Here is a 22,277-nt window from a genome sequence, read left to right on the forward strand (position 1 = left end):
TCTTTTGTTACTCTGTAATCATAGCTCATCAAATTGACAGAGAACCAAATTTAAAGATGGTTTTAGCTGGTGTTAATGTATGATCAAGATGTTACCAGGATTTACATTGTTGCAGCACAAATGTCAGACTGTTTCCAAACTTTGATCTTTGGTTATATACGTTACAAAGGCCCATTTGAAATCATCAGAAACAAATCTCATATTGTTTCTCATTGCAGTAAAGTTATTTTCTTATTTTTACTTATTATCCATCTATATCTTTCTTCTAACTAGTAGATTTTTAAGGGAACTTATTAGCAATATTAGTCATTCAGAAAAAAAAATTGTGAAAGAGTAGCTCTTTTTGTTTTGGTGGAGGGGAAGAAAATGACATCTGAAAATCTTTATAAAGGCTTGCTTATATGTAAATGTTGTTAAAAACAAACAAGACAATATATACATAATTGAATATTAAATCCATTTATTAATCAATACAATGTTTGTCATTAACCAATAGAAAAGTAAATAGTTTTTATCATAAGCTATTCATTCTCATCAGTTTGTTGGGAACAAAAACACAAAATGAATTTCTATTTCTCAGTAAAAGAACTTGTAAAATCCTGTCATTTTCTACCACATTTATAAATATGTTCACTTTATTTTTGTTTTAAATCAAACTAATAGAAATAAATGTGATGGAGAACCAAATTTAAAGATGGTTTTAGCTGGTGTTAAGCCAAACATTGTAAACTTTGTTCAAATAAAAACTGTCCAAAGTTTATACATGATTATTACATTATGTTAAACATCCTTCAAGATATAATTTATTTCATTAAAATGTCATTTGTATTTAGAAAAAGTTATAAAATAAAGAAATTTTAATGTGAAGTCCTGTAGACACTAGCAAAAATATGTTCTAATGAATTATTCTTCTGATTCTTACAGGATGCGCTACATAAAATATTTATGATTATTCTCTAGTTTCATAATTTTATATTTAGTTTTATAATTATAAGTTATAAATAATAATTTATATTTTATAATATATAATATAAATTTTAATTTGAAGTTTTGGGAGCAAAAGTTATCCTTGTAGTTACTGAAAGCCCTTAATGAATAAATGACATTATGAAAAGTATATTAAATTTCCAATACGTTTTTTTTTTGGTTGTGAAAGGAATTTAAGGAATAAAAACCATTAGGAAGCACTAGAATAACTGATAGAGAGCCATCCTAGGAGTCCAGGAGACCTATTTTCAAATTCTACCTCTGAAATATTCTTCTATATGAGCCCAGCCAGACAGAGAAAGAGAGTATTGAGACCAGAAAGACTATCCCTATATGTGGCCTTAGCTATATCACTTAACTTCAATATACCAAAGCAACTTGAGTTTCATTGACATAAGAAGTTGCTCACCAAGAGCAACAGGCAAGTCAAAAATTAAAAATCTTGAATGAGCAATGAACTAAGCCCAGAAGTGAATAGGGATCTTTAAATCTGGTTCTGTGATTTCATTGGTTGGGGAACTTCCAGATAAAGAAATGCCTTATACTAATATGGGTTGGCACCTTTTCTGCAACTTTTAGTCTTGGAGTATTGCTTAGAATAATTCTAAGTTAAGTGACTTGTCCAGGGCAACACACAGGGTCAGAGGTAGCACTGGAACACAGGTCTTCCTGGCTTTAAGACTGGCTATCTGCTATGCTAATGTTATTGAGTTTTTTTTCAAAACCATATTTGATTCTTTATGACTTCATTTGGTATTTTCTTGTCAAAGATAATTTCCTTCTCCAGCTTACTTTACAGATGAGGAAACTGAGGCAAATAGAGTGAGTGACTTGCTCAGGATCACACACTTTGTAAGTGTCTGAGCTGGATTCAAACTTATTAAAATGAGTTTTCCTCACTCTAGGTTTATTCCATTATCTATTGTATCGCCTAACTACTCCCATATCAATATACCTTTAGAAATTAGTCTTCAGTGTAGTACTTTTAATGATCTCAGATTTCTATCTCAAAGGCAAATTTTAATACAGGTATTCTTCTGGTGACGTGCTGTTGGAATATTGAAAAGGACAGTCTCTTTAGAACTTAAGTGAAGACTTGCCTAAAGATGTGATAGATTAGGGTGTGATGGACACAAGTCTGCTGTGATGCATTACAAATAAATTGCTTTTAAAAAGTTGTATAAAAGATGTCATCAGAGAAATCAATGACCTGGGGGGAAAAAAGATGGCCCTGTCACATGAGAGTGATGCAAAGTATACAGCTCTGCTGGTATCCAAACCATATTAAGAGACTCTTAGAATCTTCTGGGGAAGATTCATGAGAAATGAAAAAAAAAATGCACAGGATGGGAAGGCAGGGATGAGCTGTTAATGGCATAATTGGTGCAAATATCAAGGTCTATGATATCACGGAACCATTGAAATATCAAGAGATGGAATCAGAGTATAATAACTAAAAAATGGAATGTATCTAGTATGAGCTTCCTTGTTCTGACATCAACAACCTGCCCACCCCAACCCTTAGACAAAGAAGATCATGTGATTCCTAGCAGAGTCAGGAAGACCTGAATTCAAATCCTGCCTCTGGCACAAAATTGGTGTATGATTCTGGGTGAGTCACTTATACCTCATTCTGTATGATTCTTGTGCACAGTCCTCCATAAGTTCTCCAGAAAGAACCAGTGCAACTTGCTGGAGGCCACCATCAGGGTCTGCATTTAGCCTGTCCATCTGTTATTAATTATTCTCACTATATAACCAGTGATATTTACTCCTGGTTATACCTAGACTTGTTGAGAAGCACAATGGGAAAGAAGACTTCATCAGAAGACCATGGGTCATATTTTCAGCCCCCCTCAACTTCCTTCATGTTTGTAGTCAGGTCACTCCTACTTTCTCATTCTCAGTTTCTCCATCTGTTTAAAAAAAAAAAAAGCTTGAATTAGAAGATCTCGAACATCTAACTGGGCCCCATTATTCTTGCTTTTCTCAGCTAAATGGAACAGTGGGTAGAGCATTAAATATGGAATCAAAAAGAGCTAGGTTCAAATTTTATCTCAGATACTTCCTAACTGCATGACTCTGGATAAGTCATTTAATCCTGTTTGCCTGCTCTGTAAAATGAACTGGAGTAAGAAATGGCAAACTGCTTCAGTGTCTTTGCCAAGAAAACCCCATATGGGCTCTCAAACAGTTGAAACAATTGAAATTACTAAACAACTAAATTATCTTTATTAACGGTAAAGAAAGACAATGTTTCTTTGCTATAACATAAATGTTATCAACCTATAAATAATATAAAATGAAAATGGTTGTACACCAAAACCTTCTTTTATTTTGACTCAAATAGATGAGGAAGGGAGGTCTGATGTGGAAATACTCTTTGATCTGAGAATATGAACCAATTAGAATATAAATAAATCAAGACTAGTCTGAATAATGAATCCCCTGAAGTGGTCATATTATTCAAATTTTCATTTCATATTTCCATTGGTCTAGAACCAATTATTAATCATATTTTACATGTAATTATTATTTTAAATAGTACAAATTTAAATAAAGCAACCATTTCTCAGATTCCTTATTTGCACAAAATGTAAGCAGGGATGCTTGCTATAGGAAGCAGTAGAGTAACTGATAGAGAGCCATAATTACTATAAGCCAGTAGTTTCCAAGCTTTTTGGATTGTATATATCTATAATAGAAACATATTGAGCATGCACCCCCAACAGGTGTATATTTATTTATTTGTAAATTTATGTATGTAATACTATTCTGGGAATTATGGACTTTGTAAAACTTGGCTAAAAATGGAAATGTAAAAATTTGAGATAAATAGAAAATGATATTTTAAAATAACATTTTATTTCTTAATGGTACAGAGATTTTTGCTCATGTTAAAATGTATTAATAATAATTATCTTTTAAAAAGGGCAATGTAATTGGATATACTTCTTTATTATTAAGGACATAGCAATGCAAAGGTCTGATTCCAAGTATAGGTTCTTTTGATACCTTTTTAAAATGGTTATTACAACTAATGGAAAAATGCAACTTTACAAAGATACCATAAATCCAAATAGAAGAAATCAATGATCATTTGTACTTCACTTAAACATGATACTGATTTTTCAGTCTTCGCCACAAATTATTTCAAAAGAGTTTTTAAAAATTCAGCTATTAAAGGCTCATTGTTCCTGATGTTTATCAATTGTTCTTGCGAACTAGTTGGTGCTGCATTTTAATTTTTTTTGCAAATTTATTCAAAACCCAAATGAAATTCTGTTTGAAAGATTTTAAAACAAATTTAAAAATTCTATTTCCAATTTTTTTAAAAAAAATTATCCAGACACAGTTTTTGTAGATATATATTTGTTGTTTTTAGCAACTCAGAAAAGATCAATTATTCAGGAGGAGAGAGTAATCAGTAAGGTCAAATATTTAGATAGGAAAAAAAAAGGATGAGGACCAAGAGAAAGAAAAGACTTCAGATCTGGTTATTAAGGAGTCATTGATAACTCTGAAGAGGCCAGTTTTAATTGAATCCGTAATCAAATGTCATGAGAAGAATGAGAATCTAGGAGAGTAGAAGAATGGTGTCCTTAACAGAAATAGATGAGTTTGGATAAGAATGGGGTTGGGATGGAGGGGAATAATGTAATGAAATCTGCCACACAAATCACAATCCATTCATGTCTGTCCAAAGATATGCTTTTCATTCTGTCTTAGGAGAGGAAAGGGTGTGAATGGAGATGGGTCTTACTCATTAGTCCACTGTTCAGGAACACAAAACACATCAATAAAAGGTGATTACTACAGCCAAGAGGTGATGGTGGAGCTTGGGGAAAGCAGGTTGTTGGTACACTGTGTGGAGGGGGATATTCACAATCACATGTGCTCGATTGCTGTGATTATCTAGGCCATGGTTTCATAATACTTGGGACATAAAGGAGCATTTTAGGAACTTGTAATATATAATGACCATAAAGAGGTCAGATCTGGGGCAGGGCAGATGAGAGCAGTACTGTTTGAAAGGGTGATGTAATTATATTGGAGACAATATAATTTGTTGTTGACTCTCAATGGGAAGGTGACACATAACCCCTCTTCTCACTTACTAACTTGAGATCATGCTATAGGTGCCTTGAGGTTATGGCCCATATCACTGGAGTTGTGCAGTCCCCACTTTGAAAATCAAACATCTTAGCAGGGGTATTCATTCAGCATTGCCAAACTAGATTGCATGTCAAATCTTTGGGATGGAGGGGAGGTAGAGAACCTCTTAGAAACTGGTTATCATAACATCAAAAAATGAAAATCCATAAAATAAATACAAATGAAGACTTTTGTTAAAAAAAAAAATAAAAAAGGACCAGCTGGCTGCTGTATTGTAGGGATTACAGAGCTTTATATTTCTGATTAGCCTGCTATTTCCACTTATGACCTGGGGGTTAGAAAAGAACTGTAGCTGAGAGCTCACTCTTATGCTTTCCTGTCTTTAAGACAGATATTAGGCTAGAATTATATCCATTACACACCAAATATCTGCGGTCTAGGGCAACAATTCTATTTTGAAGTTTTTCTATAAAAGCTACTTTCCCTGGTCTCAAATCGGTCAGAAAAGGGACAGAGAGAAGTAATTCTACCCAGAAGGTAACAGTAGCTTAATCTCCACCAACTTGGCTTCCCTCCCATCATACACTTATTGCACAAAAGACAATCATGAATAAAAAGCAAACATATTTATCAAAGAAAATAATAAAACAGCAATCAGGAAAGTTATAGAGATTAGGTTAGCTAAAAGAACACACAAGAATCAGGAGCATTTTATGATAGAGGAATAAGAAAATCTCAGTTCAACTAAGGAGAGAATTAGCTTACTCTGGTGTACATACTGTGGGTGAGACCTGAACCTAGGTATATAAAGACAAAAATGAAACAGCTGCTACCTATAAACAAATTACTTAGTCTGCTAGTAAAATACAAATCCCTTACTCTAGTTTTTAGCCTTCTGAAATTTGATTCAAAACTACTTCCCCACATTTACACCAAACTAATCTTTCTATGTTCCAGTCAAACTCAATATATCATCTACCACCTCCATACATTTGTCCAGACTCCATATCTGGAATGCTCTCCCTCTTCACCTCTCAAAATCTTTGTTCTCCTGATCAAATGCCTCCTTTTCCCCAAAGTTTACCTTTATCCTACCAATTGCTCATGTGATCTCTATCTCCAATAACTTTGTGATACATTTGTGTACATGTTGGATCTTTCCAATATTCTTTAAATTCCTTGAAGATAGAAATTATTTAACTTTATATCTTCAGTCCCCAGAACAGTATCTTTTACATAGTAGGAATATAAATATTTGCAATTGTTTCTAATTATCACATATGATTCTATACCTTGGCAATTCTACTTTTTGAGAGGAAGGGTCATTAAAAAAAAAAGCCCAATGTTCCCTCCCCCTTCCAACTCAAACTGCTCGAAAGTCTGACTCTTGATGGAAAAAAAAAAGATGCTTAATTAAGAATTGAGGCAGAGAAGTGAAAACATTTGTTTCTGTAGTCCCATAAATGATAACAGATGAGTAATCATGAAAATCAATATTGGTATAAATCTAACCCAATCCAGGAAGGGTGAGAACTTGAATCATAAAAATGCTGTGCTATTTATATGCTGCCACAAAAAGAAGAACATGTCTTTATCCTAAATGGAAAAGTACAAATATTGGAATAAAAAATTTTAATTGATGAAACAAGAGACTTCAACAGTTAATCCTGCCTAAAGGGCAGATCTTCATTCTGTACAAATGCTACTGTATGTGGGTTATTTAGAGTGGGTAACCAAATATCTGAGGACAAGTAATTAGCTTAACATCCCTGTTCTGCATATGCTTGTCTCACACATAATTTACAGAACAAACCCACAGAAGGGAAAAATAAAAGACCGTGGAATATTTTTCCAACCCCAAGAGCTTTGAGGTCTACTTTTTCACTGTTCAAAAATTGTTTATTCCAGTGATATTAAGATAAGCCAGGAATGGTCTATTTCTCCCTTATTACATAAGGACAGAGAAATAGCATTTCTTATATGTTATTCTCCAATCTCCCTTTTTCCCATTTCAGGTTAACAGAAAATATTGTATTGCTTTCTCATGTATTACTTCAGTGTTACAAAATCAACTGAAGAGGTTGGTTGACTATTCTCTCAACAAAAATCTAACTTAAGGGTAGAATTAAAGTAACCCCTTTTTGAGACCTCCCCCAAAAAAGAGGGAATTAATGTTTTTAAAATAGCAGTGAATTTGATGCTGTTCTGTAGTTTCTAACAGTTTTCAAAGCATTTTCCTTATAACAACACTGTGAGGATGAAAGTACAGGATAAAGAAATTGGTATATAGAGAGATTAGTGGCTTGCCTTTGATCATGTGGTTAATAAGTAGAAAAACTTATTTGAAAAGCTATTTGAATCCATGTCTTCTTGCCCCAAGCCCAGTTTCTTTTCAGTACATCAAATTGTCCCTCAAAGTAACTTAATAGTGACAGGATCATGCAGTGTTTCTAAAGCTTTGACAACAAATAGCAAGCTCTGGCAAGTTATATAAAAATTTAAAGCTTGTCTCTTTCCAAACACCAGTCTAGCTAATGATAATGATAAGTTTTCAATCATGGAAATTAATGAAATAAATAAAAATGCAACAACAACAATAACAAAATCTTTCTTTCTTTCTTTCTTTTTTGTCTTTTACCCTCTTCTGTTTTTGGTAGGAACAAAGTAGCTGAAAAGGACTGAAGAGTTAAAATAGCATAGCTGCTGCCCAATCTATAAACACAAATTTAACTGCTGGCAGTTTATCTATCTATCTATCTATCTATCTATCTATCTATCTATCTATCCATCTGTCTATCTATCGAAGTATAGCTTAAGAAAGAGACCGAAAGTTAGTAAAACTTACAAAAGCCTTATAACTGAATACCTCAAGTACTTTTTTTTTCAAGAATAGGAATCTCCAAATGAAATTGAGTACATCTTATGTAAAGTGACTCTAAGTGAAACAAAAGATTGAGACCTGTTTAGTCTTCTCCAGTTAGCCCTAATTTTGTCTTGTGTATAGAAACACAAAAGGGAAAATTTTAAAAGTTTCTTCATTGAAGTTTTACTACTTATCTTTTCTGATTGAGGAAGTTAAGCCTTAGGAATAATTGCCTCAACAAAGGGAAAATGATTAGAATTAAGAACTAAAATGGATTTTTGATTATACTTGCTGTGAGTTGGACACAGGGAAGCTTGGAAGGGAAATTTAAAGGAGCAATTCAAAGAACAGGCCATCTGCTATGTTCTATGAAGGTCTGGTTGAGAGGCAGACTTTCATCACCATTGGCTGAGACAACTGACTAAAGGATACTGCAGACCTCCCAATAGAAGAGAACTTTGCAGGACACCCTCTGTGAATGTAGGGCAGAGTTGCAGGTAGGCCTGACAAATACACTTCAAACAATCCATCCAAAGACAATAAGAAGGATAAAAGAATTGATCATGGGAGCTGGCTGAAATAGCTATAGCTCTCCCTGCACTAACCAAAATATTTCTAGTGAATGTTGAATAGGGCAGAGATTTACTTAAACTTTTCCCCCTCATGATCCCTTTTTACATGACCCTGAAATAGGCATAGAAATAGGTATACAAATTAAACATTTACTGTTAATAAGTCATGATTTTGAAAAAAAAAAACCCACATTCAGTTATGAAGCTCCATATGAGATTACAAACCATAGTTTAATAAGCTGAGGGACAGGGTATTAGGTAATTATAATGAAGATGATAATAACAACAAAAGCTCATATTATATAGTATTCTGAAGTCTGAAAATTGTTTTACAAATTTTACCTTATTTTTTCATCACAACTCTTTGAGGTAGGTCTTCTTCTTATTATTCCCATCTTATGGATGAGAAACTGAATTAGACATAGGTTAAACGATTTACCAAGAGTCACATAGTTAGAAAGTGTCTGAGACTAGATTCAAGCACAAAGATTTTTGGGGAGTTTTTTTTGGCTGCAAGTCCAGCATTCTCTCTACTGCCGTGTAGCTTCCTATACATGAACCTGAGGATAGCTGGATGGTTGAAAACTAGAGATAGGTAAGATGCCTGGTGGAGAATAATGTTGATCTATGGGCCAGTAAGAAACAGCTGAGAAGCAATGTCAAGCTAGGAGTAGCGGGGAACATTGCCTGGTGAAGAGTAGACCCAGTAGAATAATTAACAGAAAATATCAACAACTCTGCCATATCAGGCACATATGTTGTTTCCAAACTGTATTCAATAGCCCTGTGTTCCTCATGGATATATATTCCAAGTGTCATCCTTCTAAAGGTTCACTCTTCTTACTAAAGGAGTGTGTGTGTGTGTGTTTGTGTTTGTGAAAGAGTGATATCAAGATTTATAGTGGGAGAGAACATTCTACTATTGTTTATACTATTATGATATTTGAATTGTGTGCACAGAGTGGCTAGTAAACATCTCTGGGGGTTCAAGAGCTATGGTTTCAAGAAGATTCTGCCCTTCAAAATATCTAGAACTTAGGATAGTTTCCAAAAGGCTCATGAGTGACAGAGGTCTTGGGTATGAAACTTTACAAGTTTTTACTATTAGTCTTCTAAAAGTGCAGTGGATAGATCACTGCAATCATGAAGTTCAAATCTAGTCCTACTTCCTAGCTGTATGATCTTGAGAAAGCCATCTAACTTCTGTGTGCCTCAGTTTCCCTGACTGCATGAGAATAATAGTACCTATTTCACAGGGTTCTTATGAGGATCAAATGAGAATATTTGTAAAGTGCTTAACACAGTACCTGGCACATAATAGGTTCCTCGTGAGCACTTGTTTCCTTTCTTCCTGAGTTGATAAGGTATATCAACTCTTCTGAAACTGTGGCTCATGATCCTATATGGGTCTGCATAACTGAATACGGGGATTACAAAAAAAAAAAAATTGGCAACAGCAAAAGGTAATAAATGTACCATCAAGATTTAATTCATTAAGTAAAATAACCATACCTATTTCATTAGTACACATATTTGCACTGGAGAATGTTGAAAACTATGTATGCATATGTTTTGAAAATAAAAAGCTTTGTAAAAAAAAAATAGAAGTAAATACCCTAAAAAAAACAGCTGTGTGATCCTGGGCAAGTCACTTAACCCCAATTGCCTCAGCAGAAAGAAAGAAAGAAAGAAAGAAAGAAAGAAAGAAAGAAAGAAAGAAAGAAAGAAAGAAAGAAAGAAAAAGAAAGAAAGAAAGAAAGAAAGAAAGAAAGAAAGAAAGAAAGAAAGAAAGAAAGGAAGGAAGGAAGAAGGAAGGAAGGAAGGAAGGAAGGAAGGAAGGAAGGAAGGAAGGAAGGAAGGAAAGGAAGGAAGGAAGAAAATGGGAAAAACCCAAACATTTCTTAGGTGAAAAAGGGGATTGTGAGTGGAAAAAGTTCAAGGAAGTCCCAAAGTATATGATTATAGTGAGAATCAATCCCCAAAGTGTTATGTGTGTGTGCAGTCAGAACATTAATTTATCAGATAGTTGGTGTTAAATCCAAAACCAGATTTTTAACAGAATAAAGACATAAGACATTGAGTACAACTATAAAAATTCCAACCTAGATTATTGTAACAAGGTATGAGAATATGTTCTCTTTGAGGCTGCTGGCTGGCATTAGGTTGGTGGTTCCTGAAAGTTGCTTGCATTTTGTAGTTCTGTGGAATTACTTAGTGGATTTAATCCCATTGTTGGCACATAAATTATTGCTTTCACAATCACTTCCCTAACAAAGACACCTTTTATAAGATCCACTGGGTTGGATCTTTTGTTAAAGAAGAACAAGCAAAAACTCTCTAGAAACACTTTATCCATTAGAATCTTTCAAGATTCACCTCTTCCAGGAGACTTCCCTAAGCATTTTTCCTCCCCGTGCCCAGTTGAAAAGAATCTCATCCTCCCTTCACAAGACAGGCATGTATAGCACATAGATTGTTTGAACTTTAAATTCCCTTCATCTTCTATTCTAAGCAAATAACAAGTACAAGATGCTTTTAGAAAAATGAAAAAGCTGGTGACATTTTTCTCACTTTCTCCCAACTCATGTAACCCATTCAGGGATGCTGAAAAATAAGTGAAAGAAAAATAAAGCAATGAGCTAAATTGATTCCAAATTCATAAGACAGGAAATGACTCGTCCCTGATGTATACTGATCAATCATTGTAAACCAGCTGTCTATGTACAGTCAGCCCATTGACTTGTTAAACTATTATAGACAGAACTAAAGCCAACTTCAAAGACAAGGGAAGACACTGTATGCTATTGCAGCAGCTCCAATCTCAGCTATTCTAACAAACTATTGACATTGAAAAATGGGATTAACAAAAGGTACAAATAAAGTTGGTTATATCTTAACAAACAGGAGAATGATTGGTTATTGATATGAATCATTCCAAAAAGAGGAAAGGTCAAAATCAACACCAGAGGATAAAGATGGTAAAACAAACAAACAAAACAAAAATCCACAAAATTATTGATGGCCCCAAAGTGTGAAATTAATAAAGGATAAGAAATAGATTATGGCTATTTCCACAACAAATTGGTTATAGGAGGCCAGAAACTATATTAAACAAGAAACTCGATCTTATTGGCAAGCAGAAAATTACAGAAGCAACACCAGTTTGGGATAATAAACTCATTTGGACAAAAATCATAGACAAGAAACAAACATAACTGAAAATCGTAACCCACTATTTGATAAAAATAAGCACATCAATTACTGGAGGAAGCATTCTCTTCTTGACAGAAACTGCTGAGAAAACTGGGAAGTAGTTAGACAGAAATTAGATTTAGATCGGCATCTCATGTCATATATGCAAATAAGGTCAAATGGATACACAAAATGGTTTCACCATTAAAAGCTTAGAGGAAAATAAAGATATATACACACACACACACACACACACACACACACACACACATATATATATGGCATATATATGTATGTATTTCAGATCTATGACCAATGGAGGATAACTCTTTAATAAAACAAAGGGTAGATGAAATTATTAATTTTGATTTCATAAAATTAAAGAACTTTTACATGGATACAATAATTGAAGACAGAATAAAAAGAAAAAACTGTACGGTAAGAAAAATATTTGCACCAAATATCACTAAATGTCTGAAATTACCAAATTACATAAGAAATTGACACAAATTCAAAGGATATGAACATTAAAAAAATATAAACTCTAAAGGAATATTTGAAGACATTCTCCAAATGATAATTATGAGAGAAGTGCAATTTAAAATAATTTTAAGTTTCCACCTCACACTCTACAAATTGACAAAGATGACCAAAAAATATTAGATATTGAAAGAAAGGAAGATAGGCCCACAAAGACATTATTTATGGAGTTTGAACTATTCCAATCACTCTGGATTTAAATTAAGAATTATGTGAAAATAATGACTAAGCCATTCATACCTTTTGATTCTGCTATCCCATTACTGGGCAAATACCCCTAAGGGAGTCACATATAGAAACAAAGGTACAATATACACCAAAATGATCATGACAGCAGAACTTTTGTGGTATCAAAACAAACAAACAAACAAACAAACAAACAAACCAAATCAAATTTGAAAATAAATTAGAGAGTAGTGAAAAAACAACTGAATGTGAATGCAAAGGAATTTTATCATGCAGCAAGATTGATGAATAGGAGGAATTCCAAGAAACAGGGAGAGGCATATAAACCAATAAGAGATTCAAAAGAACAATATCCACAATGACTACAAAGTCTTAAAAAGATTACTAACAAACTGTAACAGAAAAAAAAAAAACTCCATTAATGAAGAACAGATAATGCAATTTGCTTCCCTTCTTATGGCATTGATGCCAGCTGACTATTAAGGAAAAATGTTGTATATCTTGGCATACAATCACTGTATAGGATGTTTTTATTTAACTGTCTTTCCTTATTAAAAAAAAAGTTCATTCTAGGGAAGAAAGAAAACTTACTATCACATAAAGCCAAAAAAAAAAAAAAAACCAATAAAATGAATCATTTAAAAAAAATTCTAGAAAAGAATGATAGACAATTAAAGTCTGTATTAACTTCAGAAAATTATGAATATTTGTGGAAGGGGAAATTAGTTTTCTGAAAGCTTTCTATAAGATCTAACTAAATCAGCTCACCCCTGAAATATTTTTGTATAAAACTAGAAAGGTAACACATGGATGAAGAAACAGATCAGATCTGTTAACATTTATGCAGCAATCTATTTTTATTGTCCATGAAGATGCTACTACATTTGAATTCTTAAAACTTCAGGTTCCAGTGCACTATATGATAAAGTAAATGGAACTAAAAAAGATAAAGATGAGAAGAGAAAAAGCACACAGAGAAGAAATTCATGCAGGAGGTAACACAACTTTGACAGCATTAGGAGATTTATTCTCAAGGTATTTGAAAGGAGGAAACATAGCAAACAATAGGAAAATAATCATAGATGTTAGCATTGACATCAAAGGGCAAGGAAATAACTAATGCCTCTATAAAACTTTTATCATAACTATCTACATATATCCTATGAGATGGCTGTCTGGGAGTCAGAATAGGAATGAAATCTGAGACAACTATGATAATGTAAGAAACAGAATATATCAATAACTTATTTTTTTTAAAGAAAATATGCGACAATAACAAACATGCTTTCCAAAGATTTTTCTACAGAAGACTATCTTTTGTAAACTGAAAAAATGTAGAGAATACAAGATCTCCCTGTATTTGTTATTTGTTGATTATGACTGAATGACAAAACATTTACTTAGCTTTGTGCTAAGTGCTGGGGATCAATATAAGCAAGTAAAATAATCCTTGCCCTCAAAGAGCTTACATTTTAATGGTGACACACACAAAGAAAGCTGAAAGGGAGAGAAGGAATGTGAAGTGATGTGAAGGTCTGGCTGCCTGGAAGATAAGGTGAAAACTTAATTATCAAAGTCCAAGGACTTAAGGGACTAGTATAAATAGTTCTGTTGGGAAGAGATTGAGGAACATGGCTAGAGTGGAGGCAGACTGGTCTAAAGAAAGATGGGATTATAGGAAAGAATTTGTCTTAAATAAAATCTAAAAATCTCTCCCACGTTTATGTTACAATCACACAAGTCCTTGGTAGATGTAAACACAGAGATAACTTGCTAATAATCCTTTGATAATCATTACCAAGTGAAACATAAAACAAGGAGAAACTTTCTTGCTAAAGAGGTTTCTTACTGTCATAGGATATGAACATGGGCTAGAGTTCAAAAGAAAAGGTAAAGTCCTTTATAAAAGGTAAAGTCCTCCGGACTGTTTTGAAAGTACACTATAAAACCTCTTTAATGTGATCTATGATCTCTCAAATGGGATCAGCCTTAAACTCTACACAAGCAAATCTAAATAGACAAAAATTAATCTTTTGTCTAGAATTGGATGGGTATCCAATTGAGTTAGTCCATCTGTACATCCATCTTGGACAGGCCCCATAGACAGGAGACTGGGCCTAAGATTGAATAGGAGGAAAGGAGTAGGTTGGGTTGCATTTATAAAGTTTTCAATGCTTTTAATGATACTAAGCATCTCCTTGACACAAAACCCCATCTTTTCCACACCAGTATTCTCTCAGTAATTCTAGATGGCTGCAAACCATGAAACATCACAATTTCCAAAGGAAAAAAAAATTAGTGATCAAAGAGTGTTGGAGACTCATATGCTATATATTAATAGGTTGCAGCATATTACAAAGATGTTTTATAGACTAGAAGTGACATTCAGGAAATCATCTAGGAAATGTATAACCAGAAAAGGAAGTCATCAAATCACATTGTAAGATTTTGCTTTTCTTTCTTTTTTTCCTTCTTTATTGGATGAAGGGAAGGGGAGGAAGAAGAGCAGGTAACAAAAATAAATGCATATGAATCTAAACCTTTGGAACTGTGGAGACGGTCAGAAATAAAATTTTGTCTGGGTAAGAAATAAAAGAAGGAAAAGGAAAGGGCTTAAATTAAAGAAAAAGAAAAAAAAAAGGAAAAGGACTAGAATTGAAGGAAAAGGAAGAAATAGCAAATTTATGGAGAAAGATTTAAAGAGAAGAGGGCCTGAAAGGGAAGGGAGAACTTAACAAGAAAAAAAAAAGTAGTTGGCAAAACAAGGAAGAAGTTGGTAAGACTGTTAGAGATTAGAAAAGGAAAAGAAGTTGTGTGAGTTGTTGCAATGGTAAGGAAATAAGGAAAAAGAAAAAGAAAAGGGAAAAGCTAATCCTAGAGCTGAAGTGTCCTAGTATGGTGTAGAATACTCTGGGTGCCAGACATAGGCACGCCCATATGAACCAATGGGTTGTTCCCCCAAGGGTGTGCATGCACGTACAATCCTAGGTCTTAGCTCATGCCAAAGGAGGGAAACATCATCTCTAAGTCTATATGGGGAAGGGAATGATCAGGAAAGCCTCAAGGGGAACATCTTAAAGGATTGAGGGGGAAAGCTGATTTTTAGTTCTATTTGGCTTTAACAAAGGATCTAACCCAGTGACACTATAAAGGGTGCCTTTGTTAGAGAGGCGATTGTGAAAGGAACGGGATTGAACTCTTCTAGTAACACCAAAGAACTACAAAATACTAACTATTTTCAGGAACCACCAACCCAAGCTGAATGCTGGCCGGCAGCCTAGAAGCGAACATCTTCTCATTCCGTTACTGGGCCCCAGAGTAATCTTGGCTCTTTTGTAATTAAAGTTCAATTAATTTCTCCATGACTGATTCTTCTTCCCATTAAGAGCTCATTGGGAAATTGTGTTTCTGGCACATCGTGCAGTTCTGTTCCCAATTATTGGTTGTGCAATTTATCAATAAAGAAAAGCTTTAAAAGTCCCTTAAAAATAAACAAGGAAAAAACAAAACACACACACACAAAGATGAATGAGAAGGAAAGTTAAATTAGAAACACAGCACTGTATGTTCTAACCAAAGAAAAATGGTTATCCCACATTCCACGGGGCTTTCATCTGGGGAGGCTACAGAAATAGAAATTCAATGATGCATAGTTGCTTGACTCTGTCACCAAAAGAATCATTTAGGAGTGAGAAATAAGCCAGGAAGTAAAATAAACAGATGGGGAAAGGTTATCTATACCAGAGACCAGCACCTACAGAGAAATGACCTCTGCAATGAATTTTCCAGACACACCTGATGACTTGAACATATGCTCAAGAATGTCCAATCAAGCCAGAAGTGAAGATTCTAGGAAACCTAGGATGGGTGTCAGGGGGAAGGTCAGAATCCATTGTCAAGAGCCAGACTTGGGGTTACATCTGAACCTAATGGGAGCCATTGGTTCAATCCTGTGGGCTGAATCAATTCAGTCAAATAGGGATCATGGCTGATTTTCTCCACTGAGTCCATTCATTCCCTCCTTCCTTCTTCCATTCAACAAGCATTTATGAACGGATGGTTGAACTGAATTGGTCAGATTGTTTCATTCTCTTGTCCCTTGTGAATGTGCTCTTGCTAGAAAATTTCATTCTTCAATGTAAAAAAAAGTTTTTATAGCAAATAGATCTCCAGAGCTCTGGAAGGAGTCAGTTTTGTATAGACTTTTATTATCGTCTTCTTGGATTTTTTCAAGGCTTCCCTCCAAGTCACTCCTCATCTTACTGCTGGACTCATATTCTCTGTGATCACTTCTGATGCTATCACTGTACTGGCTTCTTCTGGCTCCTAAATCAAATCCAATTACCTTGACTTGGCATTCAAAGCCCCCTTTCTCTGGCATCAATCTATCATTTTAGCATTTTATCATACCCATCAATTGCACATATGCTTTAATTCAGCCAAACTAGATTCTTGTCCCTCCACACCCCTCCTATGTCTATGCTCTTGTCTATAATTCCTTCTCCCAAATTCCAAAGGCAACTAGGAAGTACAATGGCTAGAGCCCTGGGCTTTGGGGCAAGAGAACTTGAATTCAAATATAACCTTGCTCTTTTACTAGCTGTATGACTCTGGGCAAATCAGTTAATCTCTGTTTCATTTGGTTTCCTCAACTGTAAATAATAACGCCTACCTCCCAGGGCTGTTGTAAAGATCAATGTAAATATGTAAAGCAATCCAAAGGCTACTTGCCCCCCCCCCCCCAACTCCCAAGTACAACCTTAACTAGATTAAAGTGTGTATAAGCTTGACACCTCCGTTGGAAAGTACTTAGCACAGTCCTTAGCATTCTTAGCATCCTTAGCAATTCTAGTAGACATTTAATAAACTTTTGAATCTTTCTATAATTCTATGTGATGATATTTATTTGAATATGCTCCTAATTCGTTGATCATCAGAATAATTTGACATACACACTGCCATATAGATAGATAGATAGATAGATCAGTACAAGGCACAAAAATATTTTGTTAATTCAAGAGACAAATTTTGTCAATACAAGAGCTAAGGGTATGGAGTTAGGGATTGTTCCAGGACACTGAGCCAAAGTTCCTGTTTTATGAGGTGGTCAAAATACTCCCTTTCTAAGGCAGTTGAGTCCTTACACATTTTCTTATGGTCTTGTGTGGGCAGTGCCAAACTCAATCATCTCCCTAGGTTTTAGATCCTTCTCATGGGGCCCGTTGCTATCCATTGCCACTGTGCCTCTCTTGTGGGACTTACTCTCTTCTTTTGCCCTCAAATGATGAGGCTCTGATTACCTCTTAAAGGATCACAAGATACAGATCTTTAAAAAATGTTCTTAATTTTTAAAAAATGTTTTGATATTGATCTAAAGGTATAAGTGATCTCGGACTTCATTGAGTACGATCGCCCATCCTGCTACCTCCGTTTTACAGAAGACAAAACCAAGGTTTTTATAATAAGACTTGAACATAGGTCTTTCTGCCTCCAAGTCTGACATAATATCCATTATTTCATGCTATTACTCTTCCCATATTGAAATTCCCTCCACCCTTATACACTATAACCATCCAATCAGACTCCCCCTACGCTTTTACTGTCAGGAAGACATTTCCTTCACTGGCAGAGGCAGCTAGGTAGATAATAACACTGGACCTGGAGTCAGAAAGACTTCAGTTCTCAGACAAATCACTTTAATCTCTGTCTGCCTCAGTTTCCTCATGTGTAAAATGGGGATGATAATAATAATCGCTCCTATCTTTCAGTGTTATTTTGAGATTCCAATGAATCTCAAGTCCTTAGCACAGTTCCTTATACACAGTAAATGATTAATAATTACTTATTTCCATCCTTTCCTGCTTTACCTACTCTCCAAAAAATGTTTTCATATGAAGTAAAAAAAAATATTTCTAGTAAAATCTTTGGGAAAAGCAAAGACAAAAGAGTGGCCTGTGATCCTTCTCATTGAAAAGTCTATGAAGACTTCAAGATCTAGTGCTATTTTTTTGTCCAGAATGCTTAATTTTCTTGTTTTCATTAGTAAAGTGATAATGTAGAAATCCAAATAAGAATGATAGATCATTCAGGAGGTTTTTCCATCTTTGTGAAATATTAATCACAATCTAGATCAATGAGATACAAGCTTCTGGACTGGCTGAGTGTGCTTTTCATGTTCTTTGTCCTGCAATACAAGCTGTGTGTGGGCTTTCCCTTCATAGGATAATTTTGGAGGACTGAGTTGTCTGGTGAGGTCACAAGCACTACTTGTATCACCATCTTGAGTCAGCATTTGGTAATACTGAGCAGGGTCAGCTAATTTTAGGCATCTCTAGGATCTTTGTAAATACCCCTGGGGAGCATTAAAAAAAAAAAAAAGACAGTGTGAACTGGCTGAATTTCCTGTTCTGAACAATCTTCCATGCTATTTTGAGGTAATTCCATGACCCAATGTTTATCTAGATGAGTTTCTCCATTCTCTGGCCAGCATTAGAAAGTATTGCTCCAAGAAGACCAAGAATTATTCTCTGGTAGATGCATGCTCAAAAGATATGAACAAACAATTCTCCAAAAGGATAACTGAAAATCATTAATAGCTATTTGAAAGAATGCTTAAAATCACTAATCAAAATGCAAGTCAAGTTAATCCTGTGGTTATACCTTATACCCAGGAAACTGGCAAAGATGATAAAAGATGAGAATGATCATTTTTAGAGAGATAGTGGGGGGGGGAAGCATACTAATGCATTGTTAGTGGAGTTGTGATTTGGCAAAACAACACCACCACTACATTTTGGAAATTAATATAAAATTCTCTATAAAAAAAGTAGTTAGATAGCTATACTCTTTGACCCAGAGATTCTACTGGCAGATACATACATACATACATACATACATATATATATATATATATAATATATATATATATATATATATATATATATATATATATATATATATATATATATATATACCAGAGAGGCCACCAATCATTAGAATGGTTCCCACATAGAATAAAATATTTCTAGCAGCATTTTTGTGATAATAAAAAACTGGAAACAAAATAGATGTCCACCAACTGGAGAATGGCTAAACAAATTTGTAAACTGAATGTAATAAGAAAGAAATAGTAAGATAAATACAGAGAAACATGAAAAATTTACATGTAAGTGAAATAAACAAACTCTATCACCATCCTCAACATATTCTGATATATACAATCATGACAACAATATAACTGAAAAGAACAACTTCTACAAAATAATAGAAAATGAAGATTGTAAAATGACAAAAATAAGCTTCACCCCAAAAGGAAAATGTAAAAAAGATACTACTACCAATTGCTTTATAAAAGTGAAGGCAGGGGTAGCTAGGTGGTATAGTGAATAGAGCACCATCACGCAAGTCAGGAGGACCTGAGTTCAAATCTGATTTCAGATACTTAACAGTTCCTTGCTGTGTGATTCTGGGCAAGTCACTTAACCCCAATTGCCTCAACAACAAAAAGAAAAAAAGAAAAAAAAAGTGAAGGAGGCAGTATAGATGCTACTTTGTGTAGCATCTTTGCTATACAAAGTGTGTGGAACTTTGCATAGACTGTCAAATTTTTATGATATGTTAGTTTTAATGGGATTCCCTCCCTTTTCCTTCCTCTTTTTTTTCTTAAAAAAATCCTTTGTTATGAGGGAAGGGAAGGGAATGGAACAAGTATTTATATAGCGTCTATTATGTTTCAGACACATGAGGCAGCTAGGTGGCTCAGTGAATAGAGCATTCTGCCTGAAATCAGGAAGAACTGACTCCAAAACTGGCTTTAAACACTTACTAACTTTGTAATCCTAGGCAAGTCACTTAACCTCAATTTATCTTAGCCTACTGGAAAAGGAAATGGCAAACTACTTTGCCTAGAAAACACCAAATGGGATCACATAGAATCAGACATAAATAAAAAACAATAATATCATGTGTCAGGCACTGTGTTAAAATATGGCTTTCTGGGAAGGTGAGTAATAGAGAATTTAGTCAATGTAAGCACAAAACATCTCAATAAAAACTATTTTAAAAAAGTATTCTATGGGGTAATGGAACGAATCTTGGGATTTTGATCTGGGCTCAAATACCAGACTTGCTTTTTATAGGTATGTAAACTTGGTTAAGCTTTTTCACTTTTCTGAGTCTCAGTTTCTCCATCTGTAAAAATCAAAGAGTTCCATGAGGTGACCTCTAGGGTTCTTTTTCAGCTCTAAATTTACGATCACAATGGCAGACCCCAAACCTCTGATGAAAGATAAGATTTGTGGCTTTCCTTCCCTGGGCAAGAACTGAAAAGAAGTCTGTGAATTGGAAATACCAAATGCATTTTATGGAAAACCTGATTAATGGTTTCATTTCAGGAATATTTGTAGTGAGATTAAAAACTTTTTTTGTTTAAATTAAAAAGAAAAACTATCCCAGAGGCTACTCACAGACAGAGATGAAGGATTAAAGGAGAAGGGAAAACTATTTAGAAATCATTGGGCTGTTTTCCAGACATTGTACTATATATTTGAAGTATGAGACAATCCCTGAGCTACTCAGTCAGCCCCTGTCACTGAGGGGGCATCCGTGACCTTGAGTTCTGTTCCAAATAGTCACAAGCTGAATATAGACTGGCTCTAATTTGTTCAGCATTTTATGGATCATTGAAAAGAAATGCCTGACAAGAAGCCTCATTTGGTCAGAATCATCCAAATTAGGGTTATCATCAAAACATGTGACCTTTGACTCAGGGATGTTGCCAGAATGGACATTTGATACAGTGAGAAATTCCATGAAGGGCTTTGCATTGAGGATTTGTGTTGCTGGGAAAGATGCTGGTGTGGGCTGTACATCTGAAAGAGACCTACAGTCTGGCAAAGGGCTTGGGATTGGAAAGGATGGGGGTTGGGGATAGATTCCAGGCAAGTTAAAATCCCTGCTGGTAGTTGTGAATGTCCCATGATCCATGGAGATCGTGAAAGGATGCAGTCATATGTGAAAGAAGTTTTACTTTTTTTCCTCCTATTCTTGTCCCTTCATTTGTAATGCCTTGAACTCATGATGGCATATAACCCTGTTGTTCTGGTATGTACAGGAGAGGAGAGGAAGAGAGAAAGAATCAGAGAATAGAGACAAAGAGAGATATATAGAGGGGGACAAAGAAAAAAAGTGTGGAGAGAAGGTAAGATCAGGAAAGAGACAAAGGTGGGGGAGAGAGAGGAAAACAGAGATAGAAGGAGGTCAGGGACAGAGAAAGAGAGACAGAGGGAGACACAGAGAGAGAGAGGTAGGAAAAAAATAAAGACAGGAGAGAGGGAGGGAGAGAAACAGAGACAAGAGAGAGAGGGAAAGAGGGAGAATGAGAGAAATAAAAAGAGAGAGGGCGAGATACAGAGACAATGACACAGAGACAGAGACACAGCAAGAGAAAGAAAGACAGATACATACACAGACAGAAAGAAACACACAGAGATAGAAACAGAGAGAAACAAGGAAACAAGAAGTACAAGGAAAAGAAGAAGGAGAAAAGAATAAGGAGGAGGAGGAGGGGAAGGAGAAGAAGAAGGAGTGGGGGGAAGGAGAAGAAGAAGGAGTGGGGGGAAGGAGAAGAAAGAGGAGGAATAGGAGAAGGAGAAAGACAGAAGAAAGAGAAGAAGGAGAGCAAGGGAAAGGGAAAGGGAAAGGGAAAGGGGAGAAGGAAAGGAAATGAGAATGGGAAGGGGAAGGGGAAAAGGAAGGGGAAGGGAAAAAGGAAAGGAAGAATAGAAGGAGGAGGAAGAGGAGGAGGAGGAGAAGAAAAACAG

General features: G+C 35.0%; 1 long non-coding RNA gene across 1 annotated transcript in view; it reads right to left on the reverse strand.

Annotated features, from left to right (window-relative positions):
* Positions 1–443: 443 nt before the first annotated feature.
* The window catches only part of LOC127563049 (uncharacterized), a 91,784-nt gene continuing 69,950 nt past the window's right edge, over positions 444–22,277 (reverse strand). The window contains exon 2 of the long non-coding RNA XR_007953879.1: positions 444–2,903. This is a non-coding gene — a long non-coding RNA (uncharacterized LOC127563049). The remainder of the gene's footprint in view (positions 2,904–22,277) is intronic.

The sequence above is a fragment of the Antechinus flavipes genome, chromosome 4 (genome assembly GCF_016432865.1).
Source record: "Antechinus flavipes isolate AdamAnt ecotype Samford, QLD, Australia chromosome 4, AdamAnt_v2, whole genome shotgun sequence".
Taxonomy (NCBI): Eukaryota; Metazoa; Chordata; class Mammalia; order Dasyuromorphia; family Dasyuridae; genus Antechinus; species Antechinus flavipes.